At 35.2% G+C, this 19,833-nt stretch overlaps 1 long non-coding RNA gene and 2 pseudogenes across 1 annotated transcript; 1 reads left to right on the forward strand and 2 right to left on the reverse strand.

Annotated features, from left to right (window-relative positions):
* Nucleotides 1–1,365: 1,365 nt before the first annotated feature.
* Nucleotides 1,366–6,364, reverse strand: LOC100812655 (uncharacterized; annotated as a pseudogene).
* Nucleotides 6,365–7,352: 988 nt separating this feature from the next.
* LOC121172760 (uncharacterized) lies at nucleotides 7,353–9,096 on the forward strand. Its single transcript, XR_005886350.1, has 2 exons — nucleotides 7,353–7,534; nucleotides 8,711–9,096. It is a non-coding gene; the product is annotated as an uncharacterized lncRNA (long non-coding RNA).
* On the reverse strand, nucleotides 8,368–16,391 carry LOC112997834 (DEAD-box ATP-dependent RNA helicase 28-like; annotated as a pseudogene).

Here is a 19,833-nt window from a genome sequence, read left to right on the forward strand (position 1 = left end):
TTATGTTTAAATTTCTTATTTGTTGAGATGGAGAAGGGATTTGGGGAAGAAAGGAGATAGGGGACTGAAGGGGGGTTGGTGGGTAACAAGGGAAGAGTTGCCCAAGAGGGAGAGAGACTAAACAAAATAAATTATGGTATGAAAAGTATATAATAAGAATGTGAGTCTTAAATTAATCTAAGGACTCTTAAAAATGATGAATGGTGGACCACCTAAGATATTGGTTCATCCTAAACATTGTCATAAATATATTATTGGTTTATAAATTTTAAAATTTATAAATGGATATGTGATTGTTTTTATTTATTTTAAATGAATGTGTGGTTGTGTTTAATTTATTGCTTGAAAGTGTGCACTAGTCTACAATTGACTTGTGAGTCACCGGTTTTGTTAGAATCCAATTGGGTCATATCAGTTCAAATACATTTGTGATTCAATAACAAATTTGATCTGATCAAGTATCTAGTTTAAATGTCAATCAATTGGATTGATTGCTCTTAGTCGAATTCAATAACACTAAATAATTAAGTCTTATAGATAAAAACGAAAAGAATAATATATTATACTAATATTCAAAACCACTTATTCATGTGAAACAATTAAGTTGTAAAACTTTTTAATTCTTATATTCTAAAATAAATCATGTAAATAAAAAATAATTTAATGTGCAAAACAATATTTTTTAAAAAAAATTGTTGATTGTTGGAAAAAATTAATAAATTTCACAAATCATTCATGAAATTTCATAAAATTACATAAATTTTATTTTCTTTTTAGCATTTACAACAGCCTCTCTTCTTTTTAACATTTACAACAACCTCTCTTCTGGGCAAAACTTTTTAAAGAATTAAGTAGGATTAGTATAATGTATAAGTAGTGTCGGTCTAATATATATTTTTTAAAAGGAGAAATTTATGTAATTTGATAAAACCTGAGAGATGATATTAACTGTTTATTTGAAATAAAAACATAATGTTTTGTTGAAAACTGAATTACCTTAACATTATTTAATATGAAATTCTAATTTGGTATCAGCATGTCACTTATTTTAAAATGGAGTATTATATACGAATAAATTTGATGAGGAATATATTGAATACTTTTAAATAATTTATTTTAAAAAGTTATACCAACAAAATTAGTTATAAATGAAGAAATTATTAATATAATCCTTACATGTGCATCGGTTGGATATTTTGGTCCTCAAAAGTAAAAACAAAACCTTATTTATTAATAAAAACATGCATCTCTAAAACGGTCAATTATTTTAGTCCCCACCATAGTCCTTGTTAGTTCACAGATTTGGTGGCATGAGACTTCAATGACAATCAAGATGCATACATATGACCAAAAAGTGGAGCCAAATTTAAGAAAAATGTTTTGTATTTTTAATTTTAATTATAAAATATGACTTATACATACCAAAGAGTATTCTAAAAAGACTTGCTAAGAAATCAAAACAATAAGTATACCAAGTTATGTTTAAAATTAGCCTTTGTTTGGCCCCCATGTCATCCTTTGTTTGCCACTTCAATTTCCCGTGAAGTTGTATGTTTTGACATTAGTACCGTGTTTCAAACACACGTTTGTGACTTCAAGTTTTGGCCAAATTTTCGCATCAATCACCAAATAATATGCAGAACCTATAAATTATGGCTTCAGCCAAGACATGGATCAAGTGTTAGTAACGAGCAACCAAACAGACTAAGATTAGTGTCGCATTAATGTAAGATTCTTGATTGAGACAAATGCGACCTTCTTTGGACAAGATTGAAGTTTATCATTGGCAGAAGACCTTGATGATGCATGCAAACCAGCCTCTTGTGAAGATTCGTTGATGAAGGCTTTTGTGGTGTCTTGATCACTATACCTAGTTTCCTTGTCATCAATTTGTGATGAGCCAGTCAACAAATCAGTATTCATATCATCAATATGATTAGGATCTTCTTTTGCAGCAACATCTGCTTCTACTCTCTCAGGGACAAGCTGATCATCTACACAACACAATTTGCCAAGCCTTGGTTAAAATTAATGGCACCAACAAGATAAAAGTTAACTTTGGATATACAATGGTGATGCCACCAATAAAGTTGAGAGAAAAGTAATTCTTTTATTTATTAGGTTTGTATTCAATTTCATGCATGCAAATCATTTGCAAAAACTGTGAACCATCGAGATGCCAATTTTTAAGCCTAATTAAAAAGAACTCTAGAAATCAAAGTATAACAAACAAAAGATGACAAAGTCAATTAAACAACAACAACACTAGTCTTATCCCAACAGGTATGGTCGGTCACATGGATAATGCAATGCCATTGGGTACGGTTAAAACCAAATTCTCAATGATATTATTCATCATGATTCATGAGATCCCTTATAATAATTTCTGCCATTGTTTTTCTTGGATGACAAGATCAATTCAATCAAGACCAATGCTTAATAATAACTAAAGGAACAGAATATCGACTCCCAATTGTACTCACTCAACAGAACAAGAGAAGCTATTGAATATAAGTCATATCAGCAAGTGATCAAGTTCAATAAAAACTTCGTACCCCATTGCCCAGAGGCTCTTCGCTATGCGAAGGTATGGGGGAGGGATATTGTACGCAGCCTTACCCTTGCATATGCAAAGAGGCTGTTTCCGGATTCGAACCCATGACCAACAAGTCACCAAGGCACAACTTTACCGCTGCACCAGGGCTCGCCCTCAAGTGATCAAGTTCAATACTTATCTAAAATTGTTGAGTTCAGAAATATAGTAATATGAAAAAGAAAATTATTTCAAACACCATAAGAACTAGAAGGACGTTGTTATAAGGCAGTTAAATTGCCATAAACTGAACTAATACAAATAGTAAAATAAAGAAGACTTGATAATATGTAACAACAGAAACAAAACACATCATTCATGGTTCTTACCCCCGAGAAAAGACTCAATACTATTATAATTAACATCTGATGTTTGGACAGAAACATTTCCACCAGAGTCCTCAACTTGACTTTCATCATTCATTTTATGCTTCCTCTCAAGTAATATGAACTTGTCTGATTTCCAAACACACTCTAATGTAACAAAATCATCACTAACAGGGTAGAAATCTCTAAAAACCTACATCAGTAGTATATATCAGAAAAAACAGGGAAAGAATATATTAGGGTGCAGAATATCATTTTGGATTCATATCCATGTCTACGCACAAATATGTATACATTGGAGAATTTGGTGGTACAAACTAACCTCAATTCCATTATGAGTTATTTTTATTGATTGCTTCGTTATAGAGAGGGAAGAAACCATGTTGAACAATGAAACAACATCAAGCAGTATCTGCACAAGGAGAAAGAAAAAAGTTCAAATTAACTAAATCAATAGAGCTGTCAGATCAATTCATGATCACATAGAGGAATAATCTTCATTTTACATTATCTAATTTGAATCTAATAATATCACTTTTACTTTCTAGCTAATTTAAAAATAACCTCTGCCTCAGTGTTCCACAATCCACATTAAATAAATTCCAACTTAAAAAATGATAAAACCTAGATTAAATACAATACATAAACTTGGGAAACTTACTTGTTGAACCAGAACTCGAAGACGTGCAAGCAAAGCCATGATTGTCAGAGAAAATCCCATAAAAAAGATTGAGCAAACAACACAGATACCTCACTATTAAATAGTCAAGGAAAAAACTTTTAAGTTGCAATTTTAACAGATTATCATAAAACTTCAAGAAAAATACTAAAGGTCACTAGTACTACTGGCATTAATGATGATAACAAACATTCAAGGGTTTGTGTATTCTACTTCTCCAAAGTATAACCAATCATAATTGGAAATCAACTTTCAGAAATGTAGAATTTCAAAATCAACATAATCTACGGTTGTATGAAGGGAATGGGAAGATGACATCAACATCGGCAAGTATGAACTAAGAAGTCCATGTTTCAATGAAGATCTAGATCAAACCAAGAGAGTGAACAGACATGCTTTATTATATAGAATTAGTATATGCAAGTAAACTCCTTATGTTTTACAAATAGCATTGAAGTTACAGGGGAAAAAAGCAAAGCAAATGAAAAGGAACACTACAATCATATTATGGAACATGTTATATTATTTGGTAACACCAAGTACCAACTGGTATTCATTGTATGAAATAAATGAAAAAGATTCTATAAGCATAATGCCATGATCAGAGTATGGTCAATTAAGTAAACTATGATTATATAGAATAAATGAGCAAAGCATTAAAATACAAATCACACAATACAAGTAGCAGAAGGATACAAAGCAGCCTTCAGTATAGGTTCAACCATCTGCATAAGAAAACAGAACATAAATTGAAATAGGAGAACAGGTTCCATAAAAATAAACAATCCAAAATTAAATCTATTATGATGCAAAAGGAAAAATGATTTCCATTAGTGTCAAACAATTTGTGTGAAATCCCCATTAAGTTATACTGTATACATGGAAAGAGGACAGCTAATGAGCTACCACAGTATAAACACACTGATCTTATTGTACAGAGTAAGGAAAACAATTAGAATTTAGAGCAACAACAATATTTATCTGCAATTTTACCTCAGCTAGTAAGCGTGCAGCTCCTAACAGACGCTCCATAAAATTATGTTTATCACTATCACCATCACATTTTCTCCTTTTTAAGCTGTAAAAAAACGGTATGTAAAACATTATCATCATCGACAAGACAGGACTTATAAATTATGATATCATCATATGCTGAAGGGGAAATTTCATCATGAAATTATTTCAAAAACCAAAAAGAAATTAAAAAATGAAGTATGGCCATGAGATGCTTGGTTATGCAAGAGAAAGTAAGCCATCACTTCCAGGACTGTAATATTTTTTTTCAAAAATAATGTTGCCACATCCATTATCATATCCACACATTTTTTAAATCATACATGCACAAATTGCAGGACTAAATAATATTTTACAGTAACATACCTCTTCACATGAATATTAAAATTTGTCATGTCCAATTTTTATGAGATCTTGTCAAATGAGAAATTTAAAGTTTTCCATTCATTTCTCATTGCAACATGCAAGGAAAAGGAAAACAAAATTCAACATATTGAAAAAAAAATTTCTCATGTCAAACTGTCAGTGTGCTAAGCACCTGAGGCATACTAGTGCCCCCTCCCCTCCCCGCCCCTTTCCCCTCCGTATTTGGTCATTAAGGAACAGTCATACTAATTTTGAATGTGGTTAGAGAGGAACTGCTTGAAATATCAGCACGATAAACACAACATATTTTAAACATTCAATCATACTACCTATGAGCTATCATAATTTTATAGCTGACTCAATTCTTTGTACATGAATTGGGAAACATCAAGTAAAATAATTGTTAGAAATAATATAGACCTATCTCCCTAAAAGATGAAGCTTCTGTTTTGGTCTATCTCCTTTGATAACAAGGAGACATGATGATACAAGCTCCTCCATGTTTGCCGATTGCAGAAGTCTTAAATCCCTCCTAACCTACAAATTCCAATACAACACAACCAAAACCCAAAGAGACATAAATACACATTACATACATGAAAACTCAAATGTAAATGCACATGTTCCATTCAACTTTCCACACAAATGCAATCACGACTAAAATTTGTATGCTACAAAGGAAAAAAAAACTCTGAAACATTAAGAAAAAAACTTTGTGAAAACATTAAGCAATTTGTAATTGATTCATTTGTGAAACTGTAATGTGTAACATGTAATAGTGAACCTTCAAAAGACGCTGGAAATAGGAGCTGCGCCGGTGCTGGTTCTTATTCTTGTACACCATTCTCTGTAGGATGCCACACTCAGATTGGAGCTGGGGAAGCATAGATGTAATTCTTGCCTCTATTGTTTCAAATTCGGTTCCCATTGAGTCCCTCTAATTTAATCCAACAAATAAACACAAATTATGCATTAGTGATACAAACAACAAAGTTAATTGGAAAAAAAAAAAACTAAAAAACACTTTTACATTTTAACTCATACAGAAGTTTTGTAGGGGGGAAGTTTTGAGTTTCCCGGGAATCTTGGGTTGGGAATCAAATCCCCATATTTGGTATCCGTTTTAAAAAAATAAGATTCCTGGGAAATTCAACATATTTGAGGGGAAAAATATAGTATTTGAATTCAAAGAAAATTGAGGGAGGGGGAGACTGGAGAGTGCGGTTTTCAAAAAGAGGGAAAAAAACCATTAATCATGTAATTTTGCAAAGTGTTTTTTCTATGGTCAACCAAACAAATTTTCCACATGATTAATCGTTTTTTTCCTCAATTGAAATACTATATTTTTCAATTTTCTATGCTTCCCCTCAAATATGTTGAATTTTGATTTCCGTTTCCTTGCGTGTTGTGTATGCAAGGCAATGAGGAATAAATGGAAAACTTTAAATTTCTCATTTGACAAGATCTCATAAAGATTGGACATGATAAATTTTAATATTCATGTGAAGAGGTATGATATTGTAAAATATTGTTTAGTCTTGCAATGAGAAATAAATGGAAAACTTTAATTTTACATTCTTACACACACGCTCCAGTCAACTGGTTAATTGTTATCGCTATACCATTTTTTAAGGTTAGAAATTATTTGAATTGTATGATCTTTACAATTATTTATTGAAGAATTTTCATGTTTTAAAATTATATGACCTAATTCAATTCCTTCCATGGTTTGTATTTTATTGATTCAATTTGTAAAGTAAAGAATGCCATATTTCTTAAGATGATAAGTTATTAGAAACAAAATGGTTGGTCTAGTGAAATGTTTTAGTCTCCCACAACATGGTAAGCCAAGGTTCAAAATCCCGTTGAAAGAGGTATTCATATTTAGTATTTGTTTGTGCCTTGAACATGATTGCTTCCGAAGGAGAAGACCGTGGAAAAACAAAAAAAGAAATAAAATTAGAATATTAGAAATATTAAATATGTTCTTATATGACATTTGACATTTATTAACCAACTTTATACTAACTTCCAATTTTTTAGCTTCTAGTTTATAGTTCTTAAGTTTTCAGCTAGCTTATAAGCTAATTTTATAAAAAAAAAAATGGAGAAAAATGAGTTATAAGAAAGTTCAAAGAGGGTTGAGGCAAATGGGAAACCAAAATGGAAAGAAAAGAATAGAACGGATAAGGATATTTTGGTTTTTTTTAATTATTTTTTTAAAGAAACGTGGATGGGGAGGTGCAAAAAGAATGGGCTTTCTTATGTGAAAGGCCCCAAAATAGTGATGCACAGCAACGTGGAAAGCATTAGTTATGTGGCAAGCAAATATGAAATAACCCAAAATAAAAAGATTAATATATAATTAGTGGGCAATAAATCGATAATCAACGACATTAACAAGAGGTTGGTGACTCTGGTGTGGTGCAAGACAATAACCTTCAAACCAATTCCTCAAAACACCTAAAGCATCATCTTCCATCGAAACCAAGCTTCAGATCCAAAGCGTTCAAATTCAGATCTGTTTCGTTCTCTCTCTCAATCTACCATCCCCAGGTTAGTTCCATGCTTCGTGAAAATTAAAATTAAATGTTATTATCAAATTTTCATGATGGGTATGATCAAAAGCCCATGTACATTTTTATGGAATTTCTTCGTGTTTGACTTGTACGAGGTAAACTTAGCTCAAATGGGTGTTTATATCTCTCTCACCTTTTATCAAAGTAATTATCTTTTTATTCGGCTTCATGTTTGGTGACTATGAGCTGATTTTGGGTCAGTTGAAAAATGGCAGTGCAGAACAACCCATAATTTGTATTTGCCCTTTTTTTGTCTTGAAAAGGAAAGTTTTGATTAAATTCTTAGTATTTTTAATTATGATTGCAGTTTGGGGCTTACCTTGGTTATAAGTAGTTGAGGGGTTTGTGGCATTTTGAATCGATAATTCAATCTATATTTTGAAGAGTTGTTGTGTTTTCCTCTATGCTTTCTCAGTAGATTGTATTGTAATATGGTTTTGTTTGAATTTAATTATAAATTGTGGGTAGATTTAGGCATCTGCTATGAAATTCTGACTTGTAGTAATTGTACAAGAAAAACAGTGTTAACAAAGCTCAAAGGATTTTACTAGATGCTAAAACCTAGCAAACTTCAAAAAATGTAACATAATAGTTTTGCATAATTATCTTTTATGTGTAAAATACTCTAAACAAACCTGAAACACACACTTCATCTGTTCATCTGTTTTTAGAGTTCAAAAAGCCGCTCTGGTTTCTATGTTCATTCCCTCAAAAGCTTTGCATAACAAGGGAGAACATTGAAAAAGCATTACTTATTTAATTTTCTTTCAGAACAACTTGTGATTTTATCGCTATCATATGAGATACAGCTAATATCAATGGAAATGAGTGATGAAATTAGAAAATATAAAGGGAAAGTGAAATAGTAAAGAAATTAATTCTCGGTCAAGGTTGCTGGCCGTTTTGTAGATGGGTCAGCAGAAAGACGCAAGGGCTTCGACAGGGAAAGTTTAATAAGTTCATCAACCTCCTCAGTCATTGTTGCTGAAAACAACATAGTCTGCCTTTTTTTGGGACACAAGCGAACCTGTCAAAAAATAAAAAGCAGTTTAAGATTTTTTTCATCAAATACTAAAATCAGGATAAATTATAAAAACTGCATATTTAACTGTAATGATTCTTGCACTAAAGCTTACAAGTTCTTGAATTTCAGCACTAAATCCAAGCTCCAATAGACGATCTGCCTCATCAAGGATTAGAACAGCAAGATCATCCAAATCCACGGACATAGCATTGCGTAAATGGTCTATCATGCGTCCTGGAGTAGCCACAACAATGTCTGGCATTGTTCTCAAAGCAGCCTCTTGCACCTAGGATGAGAAAACACCATTTTTAAAGAATATTAAAGGAGGCAATCTGCATTACCTGCGTTACCAATCAACTAGATAATAGTGGGAATTTTTAAAGCTGTAAAAGCCACATTGCATGCTCTCATCCATTAAAAAACCACCTAATCATGTGATATGTATTATCAGTAAGATAACATCTGGTCAAAATGAGAAACCACATATTATGAAATCACCAATGAACTTTGAAATATTTCTTCAAAAGGCTCGCTATCTAATAAGCCATGAGGAAAGGTCATTGTTACAAAAAGCTTTGTTACAGCAATACATATCATCAACAAAAAGAGATCAGATAATATACAGTGCTCAAATATGTCAAATTTAAGTTAATACTAGTAGGAAAGAAAAAGCATCTCTTGAAACTGAAGGATTGATTATTGTGTCAAACAGACAGGAAATGTATTGTAACAGGACCCAAAATTTATTGGAATTGTAGATGGAAATGTATAAAAGACGGAAGGTGGAAGAGGATATTTCCAATGGACAAACAAAACCCAAACAGCTGACTGCATACTGAGAGCATCACAAGAAGCAAATAACTCTATTCTGAACCATCAGCATATCTTATAATTACAAGTCATCATGAAATTGAAACAGTGATCAAACCTTTGTTGATAGACCCCCAACAACCAGGCAACACCTTATATCAGTAAACTGAGCAAGCTTCTCTATCATACTGTGAACTCTGTCAAAAATAATTAGAAATAAGTATTTGGAAAGCGATTTACATGAATCATGGAAAGAGTGCTTTCAAAATTTTACATCTACAACCTTTCACTGGAAGTATGATAGAATTTGTATTCACATGAATACAATTATATATACATACATATAGCATTGATTTAAATGAAGCATAATTTGAATTAGAGCATCGACAAGTTTGTACTTATATTTACAACAAAAAATTATTTCAATAATTTTAAATAAATAATTAAGGTATTGAGTAATGCAAAATTAGATGCATCCAATGCACAACCATGAACTGAGCCATGTATACTCAATGAAGCACATTAGTTCAAGCCTTTGCAAAGGTGGGAATGAAGAACATGCATGCAATCATTGCCATGATGCAAAGCCATATATGCTAGTAGGCACACCACACACAACATACTCAGCTGAATAAAAGAAGAGAACATTCTTAGTGCACTTCAGTATCTATGGGCCACTTGCCCTCCTAGCACAACTAAATATTTTCAATATTTTTACATAATAAATATGATCCAGATGAAAAAATGAGAACAATTATAAAAATACTTACTAGACTGCCAACTCTCTGGTCGGAGTAAGAATGAGGACCCTTATTGCACGCATGCGCTTTGGACGGAACAACAACCTCTCTAAAGTAGGTAGTGCAAATGCAGCTGTCTTCATGGAAACACAATAGCAGGATATGAACAAAGGGGATTAAAAGAAACACCATCATACAGAAACTCAGGCACCAAACCACAGAAGCAAGGCATCACAAATTAACACTTGAATTTAAGTGTAAGGAAATTTCACTCACATGACTCTTGATATTCATGTTTCAGCTTACAATTTATAGAGTACAAAGCATAAGAGAGAGAAAGGGGGAAAAGACAGCCTAGCCTAGTCTATGTGACAGCCTAGTCTAGTCTATGTCTGTTGACTTCTAAAACAAGAAAAAAATATTTAGTAATGATGCATACAAATCTAATTTAGAAACCCCAAAAGATATTCAACACTCCCCCTCAAGCTGGAGCATATAGATCATATGCACCAAGCTTGGAACAAATAGACTGAATCCTAGGTCCTCGCAATGACTTAGTCAAAATATCTGCTGGCTGATCATTAGAGCTAATGAACTCAGTGATAATTTCTTTGGACAATAGCTTCTCCCGAATGAAATGACAATCAATTTCTATGTGTTTGGTTCTCTCATGAAAGACTGGATTTGAAGCAATATGGAGAGCGGCTTGGTTATCACAATATAACTTCATCTGCCCAACTTCACAGAATCTCAATTCTTGAAGTAGTTGTTTGATCCACATAAGTTCACATGTAGCCATGGCCATAGATCTATATTCAGCCTCTGCACTGGATCGGGCAACAACAGTTTGCTTCTTGCTCTTCAAAGAGATAGCATTCCCTCCAATGGAAACACAATATCCGGATGTGGATCTCCTATCCATAGGACAACCAGCCCAATCTGCATCACAATACCCAGATACTTGTGTATTACCTTTGTCTTCATAAAGTAATCCTTGTCCTGGAGCTCTCTTAATGTATCTAAGAATACGCATAACAGCATTCCAATGATCAACACGAGGATTTTGCATAAATTGGCTTACCACTCCAACAGCAAAGGAAATATCAGGTCTTGTAATGGTGAGATAAATGAGTTTTTCCACAAGTCTTCTATATCTCTCAGGATCAGGATACATTTCACTCTGATCTGCCAGGAGCTTCAGATTTGGATCCATAAGGCTATCAACAGGTCTACAATTCTGCATGTCTGTTTCCTCCAAAATGTCAAGGGCATACTTCCTCTGAGAGATCACAACACCATCTCCTGACTGAGCCACCTCAATACCAAGGAAGTACTTCAAATATCCCAGGTCTTTGGTTTGGAAATGACTGAATAAGCGCTCCTTTAGCTGAACAATCTTAGTAGCATCATTCCCTGTAATCACTATATCATCAACGTATACTATCAAATAAACACATTTCCCAGGGGATGAATGACAATAAAAAACAGAATGATCAGCCTCACTTCGTTTCAACCCAAAAAGTTGAACAATATGACTGAATTTACCAAACCAAGCCCGAGGGGATTGCTTCAACCCATAGAGAGATCGACGCAGCTTACAAACAAGACCATACTCCCCCTGAGCAACAAACCCAGGAGGTTGCTCCATATAAATCTCCTCCTCAAGATCACCATGGAGGAAAGCATTCTTAATGTCAAGCTGATGAAGAGGCCAATGACGCATGACTGCCATAACAAGAAACAAACGAACAGTGGTGATTTTAGCCATAGGAGAAAAGGTGTCACAATAATCAAGGCCATAAATCTGAGTATAGCCTTTAGCTACCAATCGAGCCTTAAGCCGATCAACCTCACCATTAGGCCCAACTTTAACTGCATAGACCCATCTACAACTCACAGTCTTCTTGCCAGGTGGAAGAGGAACAAGTTCCCAAGTACCATTATTTTCAAGGGCCTGCATTTCATCAATCATAGCCTGTCGCCATCCAGGATGACTAAGCGCCTCATGAACATTAGAAGGAACATGGTGTGAGGATAAAGAGAAAACAAAGGAAGAATATGAAGGAGACAAGCGATGGTAACTCAAAAAATTATAAATAGGATGAGGGTTGCGAGTGGATCGAGTACCTTTTCGGATGGCAATGGGCCAGGCTGACTCAGAGTGATGAGAGACAGGTGAGGAAGCAGGATCCATGGTTGGAGGACTAGTTGGAGAAGGATGAGAATCACGAGGGGAGGCTTCAGGTACTGTAGAATCAGCTGGCTGTGTCCTGTGATGATATGTAAGCAATGGTGGAGAGACAACTTCAATTGAATTTGGTAGAGAAGATGAGACTTCATTGACATTTTGGTCGGAGTTACCTAGAGGACAAGGAATTGGCAGTACTTCCTGGAGAGAAGAAGAATGATCTATAGAGGATGAAAAGAAAGGTGTGTCTTCAAAGAAGGTTACATCTGCAGACATATAATATCGTCTTGTGATTGGAGAGTAGCATTTGTAACCCTTTTGAAGACAAGAATAACCCAAAAAGACACATTTTACTGACTTAGCTGAAAGTTTGTCTAAACCAGGGGAAAGATCATGGACAAAACAAGTACAACCAAACACTCTAGGAGAGACATGAAACAATGGGTCATGAGGAAAGATAATTGAGTGAGGAATTTGGTTTTCAAGAGAAGAAGAAGGCATCTTATTAATTAAGAAGCACGCAGTAAGCACTGCGTCTCCCCAGTGATGTGTAGGAACATTAGAATTTAACATTAGGGAACGAGCAGTTTCAAGAAGGTGACGATTTTTCCTTTCAGCTATGCCATTTTGTTGAGGTGTATGAGGACATGTGGACTGGTGTAGGATACCTTTTGAGGATAAAAAAGAGGAAAGATCATGAGAGAAATATTCTTTTGCATTATCACTTCTGAAAATCTTGATTGTTTTTCCAAATTGATTTTCAATCTCATTGCAAAATGACTTAAATATGGGCAAAAGTTCAGATCTATCTTTCATTAAATAAACCCAAGTACATATGGAGAATTCATCAATGAAGGTTACAAAATATCGAAAACCAAAAGATGTAACACGACTTGGTCCCTAAATATCAGAATGAATGGTAGAAAAAGCCGAATCACATCTTTGTACAGTTTGAGGAAATGATGACCTAACATGTTTTCCTAGTTGACAAGACTCACAGTCTAAGACTTGAAGGTTTTTAAGACTAGGAACCATTATTTTTAGCTTGGATAAACTTGGGTGACCCAGACGATCATGCAAAAGTTTGGGTTTTGAGGATGCAAAACAGGATATCGGAGAGTTGGATTCTAAATAATACAGTCCTCGTGATTCACGTCCTTCTCCAATCAGTCGACCCGTCCCATGTTCCTGAATAACAAAGGAATTAGCGGTAAAGGTTACTGAACAATTTAATGAGCGAGTCAATTGACTTAATGAGATTAGATTATATGGACACTGAGGAACAAATAATACAGAATTTAATTTCAATGAAGGAGATAATGATACTTGACCACTTCCTTGAGACGCAACTTTGGACCCATTGGCTACAGTAACAAAGTGAGGAATCTTTGGAAAGAAAATAGATGAAAATGAGGACTTGTTACCAGAGATATGATCAGAGGCACCTGAGTCAAGTATCCAAGGGCTAGGACTTCCGATTGATTGAGAAACACATGCTGTTGAGAAACATGGTACTGATGAAGATGATGCTTGATTGCTGGATTTCTCGGACTTGAGCTTCAAATACTCTTGGTATTCCTCATCAGAAAACTTAGACTCAGATTTTTATGACTTGGATACCTGTGCCACTTTGTCAGGGAAGCCATGCAAAGAGTAACAATTTTCTTGAGTGTGGCCCATCCTCTTACAATATGTTCATTGCGGACGTCCACTTCTTCCATTGCGGCATCCTCTACTGTTACGGCCTCCCCCTCTCCCACGAGGTGCCACCATGGCTGATGTTTCCACAACATCAGTGAGATTTTCATCCTTCAACGCATGAGGTACACGGAGAAGCCTAGTAATGAGAGAATCCATCGATGGGACTTGATCTCCAACTAGGACCTGATCACGTACATGATCAAAATCTAAGTGTAGACTCCTCAAGATAAGGACCATGTAGAACTTGTCCAGTTTCCTATTCACCTCTTCCAACGAATCAGCCACAAGAAACCTTCTCAGCTCTTCTACTGCTGCCCGAGCTTTACCCGTATGTGCAATCATGTCATGGTTAGATTGCTTGAGAGCTGTAACTTTCACAGTCGCATCAAATAGGCTTTGAATATCGTTGGCGAAGATCTCTTGGGCCTTCTTCCAAAAAAGATGACATGTTTTAAAAGATCTGAGAATTTCCAAAACATCTGACTCGACCGATTGCCAAAGAACAACACATAGTTGATAATCTACCTTCTCCCATTCAGGTTTCTTGTCGTTTGGAACAACATTGACGTTTTTCTCTAGGTGGTCATGGTACCCTTGACCAAGAAACCACAACTCAACTGAAGCAGACCACGACAAATAATTTTTCCAGTTGAGCTTGGTAGTTGCAATGGTTGGGGTTCCAGAAAATGAAAAAACAGGACCAGAAGTAGCCATTTTGACAAAAAAAAAAAATCCGGCGAGATTCCGGCGGCCGGAGGCGGCGGACGGTGGCCGGAGGCAACGGACGGTGGCGGCGGCGACGGTGATGGCCGGAACCCGCTCTGATGCCAACTTGAATTTAAGTGTAAGGAAATTTCACTCACATGACTCTTGATATTCATGTTTCAGCTTACAATTTATAGAGCACAAAGCATAAGAGAGAGAAAGGGGGAAAAGACAGCCTAGCCTAGTCTATGTGACAACCTAGTCTAGTCTATGTCTGCTGACTTCTAAAACAAGGAAAAAATATTTAGTAATGATGCATACAAATCTAATTTAGAAACCCCAAAAGATATTCAACATTAACAAACACCCAAAGAAAGTAACAAAGAGATTACCTTCCCTGACCCGGTAATGGCACTACCACATATATCACGACCACTCAATGCCAATGGAATACAAGCTGCCTGTTATCAAAATTCAAAATCCCAAAAAAAAAGTAAAATTGTCAGGACAAAGTGTCCTACACGGGATAATATAACATAAGCAATTTCGGTAATGCTAAGATTCAAAAGATAAAGCTAAGTCAATTATTGAAGGTAATGTGTCCTAAATAGCATTGAACTACACAACCAATAATGCTGAGAATTAAAATTAAAATAAAAAATAAACAAAGATGAAAATAAAAACCTGAATTGGTGTTGGTTTAGAATACCCGAAGGCCTCACAAGCCCGGAGCAAAGGGCGAGACAAATTGAACTGCAAGAAGGAATCAACATGGAAAGAGGTTCCATTAGAAGAAGCAAAAAAGGATTTGCTGTCACCATCATTACCCTCTTCTTCATCTTCTTCCTCCAATTAAAAAAGAGAACAAAATCAATTTTTGAAACAAATAAACACTATTTCCTATCATGAATCATAATGCAAATCCTGAAACATCGAAATGTTAGCAACACACTCTTTTAAACACACAATTATAAGCTCAAATTTATTGGAAAACACAAAATTAAATACGCCTCACTCCTTTAATGACCCCCCACTCATGATCTAATAACCAAAAAGGGCATGTATAAAGTGTGTTACTATCACTCCTCTAAAACAAATAAGCACTCCTTATAATCTTCCTAAACATACCCAATAAACAAATATGCAAACTTTTATAATAAAAAAAAACACTTTCTATTTAACTCAAAAAAAAATCTCTGGAACAAACCCAAGAGCCCTTCTCTGATCTCCCTAAACAAACCTAACTACATAGAACTAACAAAAACACAACATTTGAATCAAATAAACGCTTTCTCTATGCTAAATAAAGAGAAGAACTTCTACTATAACGCTCCCCAACAATCCCAACAAATAAAAAAAATTCTATCGTGTATGAGTAAAAACCCAAAAGGGTATACGAATGCACGAAAAAAAAAAACAAAAACCCAATAATTACTTGTTCATCAGGTTCGGACTCGAAGCTGTGGTCAAGCTCAGCAACGAGAGGCGTGGAACGTTGTTTGAGTGCTTTTGAGATTTTCTCGTCGACCGAGGTTGTGCTCTTGCGAGCGTGTTCCTCTGACTCTGATTCTGACTGTGGTTCTCCTACTGATTCTTCTTCTTCTTTGTGTTCTTCGTGTTCGATTTCTTCAACGCTAGGAGGGTCAAAGACGAAGCTCGGCGACATTGTTGCTTCTTTTTGCCGCAGGTTTTTAGAAGGGTTCTTCTTTTTCTGGTAGTATAGTAGTCGTTGCTGATGTTGCAATTTCAACGATTTCATAGGAGCAATGGGCCGGGTTGGGTTAAATAAACACCTTGCTCCCTTTTGGCCCAATGGGCTTTGTCCATTTGATAGGGTCGGTGATGTACCTTACCTTCCATTCCCTTTTCAACCATGGGAATATCCTTGATAGGATACATCAAACTAATCTTTTGTGAGTTTGATTTGATTATGGTGAGAGACCGTAACATGTGTCTCATCATGAGAAAGTATTTTTCTCATCATTAGATATCGTTGTTTAAATGGATGGTTGATATCTATTTTTTTTATTTTTTATTTCATTTATATTAGTTTATCTTGAAACCCTAACACCTCATCATTTCTCTCATTGTCCAATCCCCTTGTTTTCCACCTTGTCGTCTTGCTTGCATTCACTTTTGCATCATCTCTTGTTCTAGCCCTGCTCCCTCTCATCGAATATATCATCTCCCTTCAACACTCTCTAGTGTGGTTGTGGTTTGCGATAGTTTTGTGGTGGGTGCAAAAGAACATGTTTCCAAGGTAGTCGCTAAGAAGCATTGTAGAGGAACAATTAATCTTCCTTATTGGCCTCAGCCACTGCATAACAGCCACGATAAACCATCAACAATTGTCGCAACCTACTCTACGACAGGCATGGGAGCAAAAAGCAAAGTGTGTCTTCTAAAAAGGAAAATGCGTGGGAGTCGTCACCAACGTTTATTTAAGGAAAACGCTAGAAAAACCAAAAGAGGTTTGCAAATTTTTAAAATAAGGGTTCGGGAGTTGTTTACGCATATAGAAGGTATTAACACCACACGCGCCCGTCATGAGGGACAGTAGCCTTTAATCGAGTGTGCACAACGTGACTTCAAAATTATTTATTTTCTCTTTTATATTTCTTTTACTTATTGGGGTCGGCAAGGAGTTATCCTTGCTCCAACGTATCCTAAGGTGCGATGAGGAATTCAGACCTACGTAGTTCTTTAAGTTAGAATGTTTGTGTGTTAAATTTATTTTATGTTTTTTTGAAAGATTTATTTTATTTGCGAACAAAGAGTCGTTAAGACGTTGGACCTTGAAACGATCTCAAGTGATATTTGATAAAAAAAGAAGTTTGGTTATGAGTTGGTTTCTTTATTTTGGTTTTGTTTATTAACTTTCAATCTTTTTAAAGATAATTTTACGACACTAGTGATCGGTTAGGATTAAACTTTACAAATAAGAACGAGATCACCGATGATAAATGGAGAAGATGAATATAATAATAGAGGGAACCCCTGAGGATACAAATTACATTTAACTATTGGAAAAAACTAATTGACTGTTGTACGAGGGACACAGAACAAGAGAACGATGTAGGGAATGATCACGATCGCGATTCGGTAGTGCATCGGCTTCGCTTTTCTTACTTCTTCCTCTTCTTTCTCTTTCTTGTTCCCAACTTCTGAACCCTTAAACCCCTCCCCCAACATGTTTATTTATATGAAAAAGCCATTTTGGGGCAGGGAAGCTCGCCCAGGAGAGCTGGAGCTCGCTCAAGTGAGCTGGTTGCTTAAGCATGAAGCTATTTCATGGCCCAGACAAGCTAGATGCTAGCCTGGGCGAGCTAAGGTCTAGAAAAATCCAAAAAAGACCATTTTGCCCCTTCATTGGTATCTTTTTGTTTTCTTGATCAAAACACTGAGTGATTCCTTGCTTCGCACTATAATTGGCGCTAAATATCGTAATTCAACTAGCAAGAATTAAAATATCATAGCGAATGGTATTCCTGACAAAAGCAACATTGTGGAATTTCCACCAATATATTCAACATTTGCAAATTCTCATTTGTAGGAAAATAATCCTTTAGTGCCCTCCATGAGAGAAAGTCCACCTTATTTGGAATCTTGATTTGCCAAATAAGTTGGAAAATGGCTTTGGACACCTCTTCATCACCCCCTTCGGACTAAATAATTATAAGTTGAAGAAGTTGAATATACTCCAGAAGAACAACGTTTCCGTATACATGAATCATCATCTTCCCTTCTAACCTATACTGAGGCAAGAACATCTATTAATTTTTGTATAAGGACATTTTCCTACTCAAAATTAGTTCTTCTCTATGTGAATTCCCAACTCCAACTATCATCACTCCAAGCACCCATCCTTCATATAACTTCCCTTTTTTGTTCCAAACTTAGGAATAGTCTAGGGAATAAATTCATCAAACTTTTTATGTTGACCATGCATACAACCAAAACCTAAAGGAATATTCTACTCCAATTTTCCATTCAATCCCCTCATCATTTATCATCACTCCCTCCCCCCACAAACTTTTCTTTAATCTTTCCACCACAAAAACCTCCCTTGGAGCTTCTACATCCCTCATAACACCTAATCTACACTCATATTTTGAAATAAGCTCCTCCATCCACAACCCTTTTGGATATTGAACAAGGTTTCACCTCTATTTCCCCAATAGAGCTTCATTAAAAACTTTTAAATACTTTAGTCCCAAGCCACCCAACTTCTTGCTTTTGCATACATCTTCTCAACTCACCCAAGCTATTTTTTGTTTAGCCTCGTCCCTTCCCCATAAGAATCTACTTTGAAACCCATAGATATGTTACAAACTTCTTTAGGCACATTAAAAAAGGAAAAGAATAAAAGAGGAGAAGATACCAACACCAAATTTGCCAAGCAAATCCTACCCCCAAAAGATATTCTTATGCTTCCAAAGAACTAATTTCCTAGAAAATTTATTAATCATGAGTTGGCACATCTCCACCCTCTTAGGATTGCCTCTCATAGGTAAAGAAAGGCACACAAAAAAAAAAGATAATACTTTATAATTCAACATGCTTGCATATCTTTCCACCACCTCCCCACCAACACCAAGAGTCCCAAATCAACTATTGAAGAAATTAACTTTCAACTTGAAAGCTAATTCAAATATCCTTAATATTATTTTGATAGTGAAAGCATTCCTCGCATTAACATCCACCAAAAAGATAGTATCATTAGCATATTGTAATATGCTGATAACACAATCTTTATGTCCCCGCCTTATTTCCCCTAAATAAGTTATTTTTCTTCGCTTCTCGTATTAAACCACTCAAACCTTTGATAACCACTAGGAATAGAAATGGTGTGAAAGGATCTCCTTGCCTTAATCCTTATTTGAACTATTTTGTAAGGCTTTCATTCACTAACAATTAAGAGGATTCAAGGCATCCTTTGATCCAATTAACTGATAAAACATTAAAACCCAACCTATTTAACATGTAAAGGAGGAGTTTCCAAGAGACAAAATCATACACCTACTCAAAATCAACTTTAAATATAAAGCATGCCTTTTTACTCCTCCTTGCTTCATCAACATCCTCATTAGCCACCATTTTGCTATGTA

The sequence above is a fragment of the Glycine max genome, chromosome 9 (genome assembly GCF_000004515.6).
Source record: "Glycine max cultivar Williams 82 chromosome 9, Glycine_max_v4.0, whole genome shotgun sequence".
NCBI lineage: Eukaryota > Viridiplantae > Streptophyta > Magnoliopsida > Fabales > Fabaceae > Glycine > Glycine max.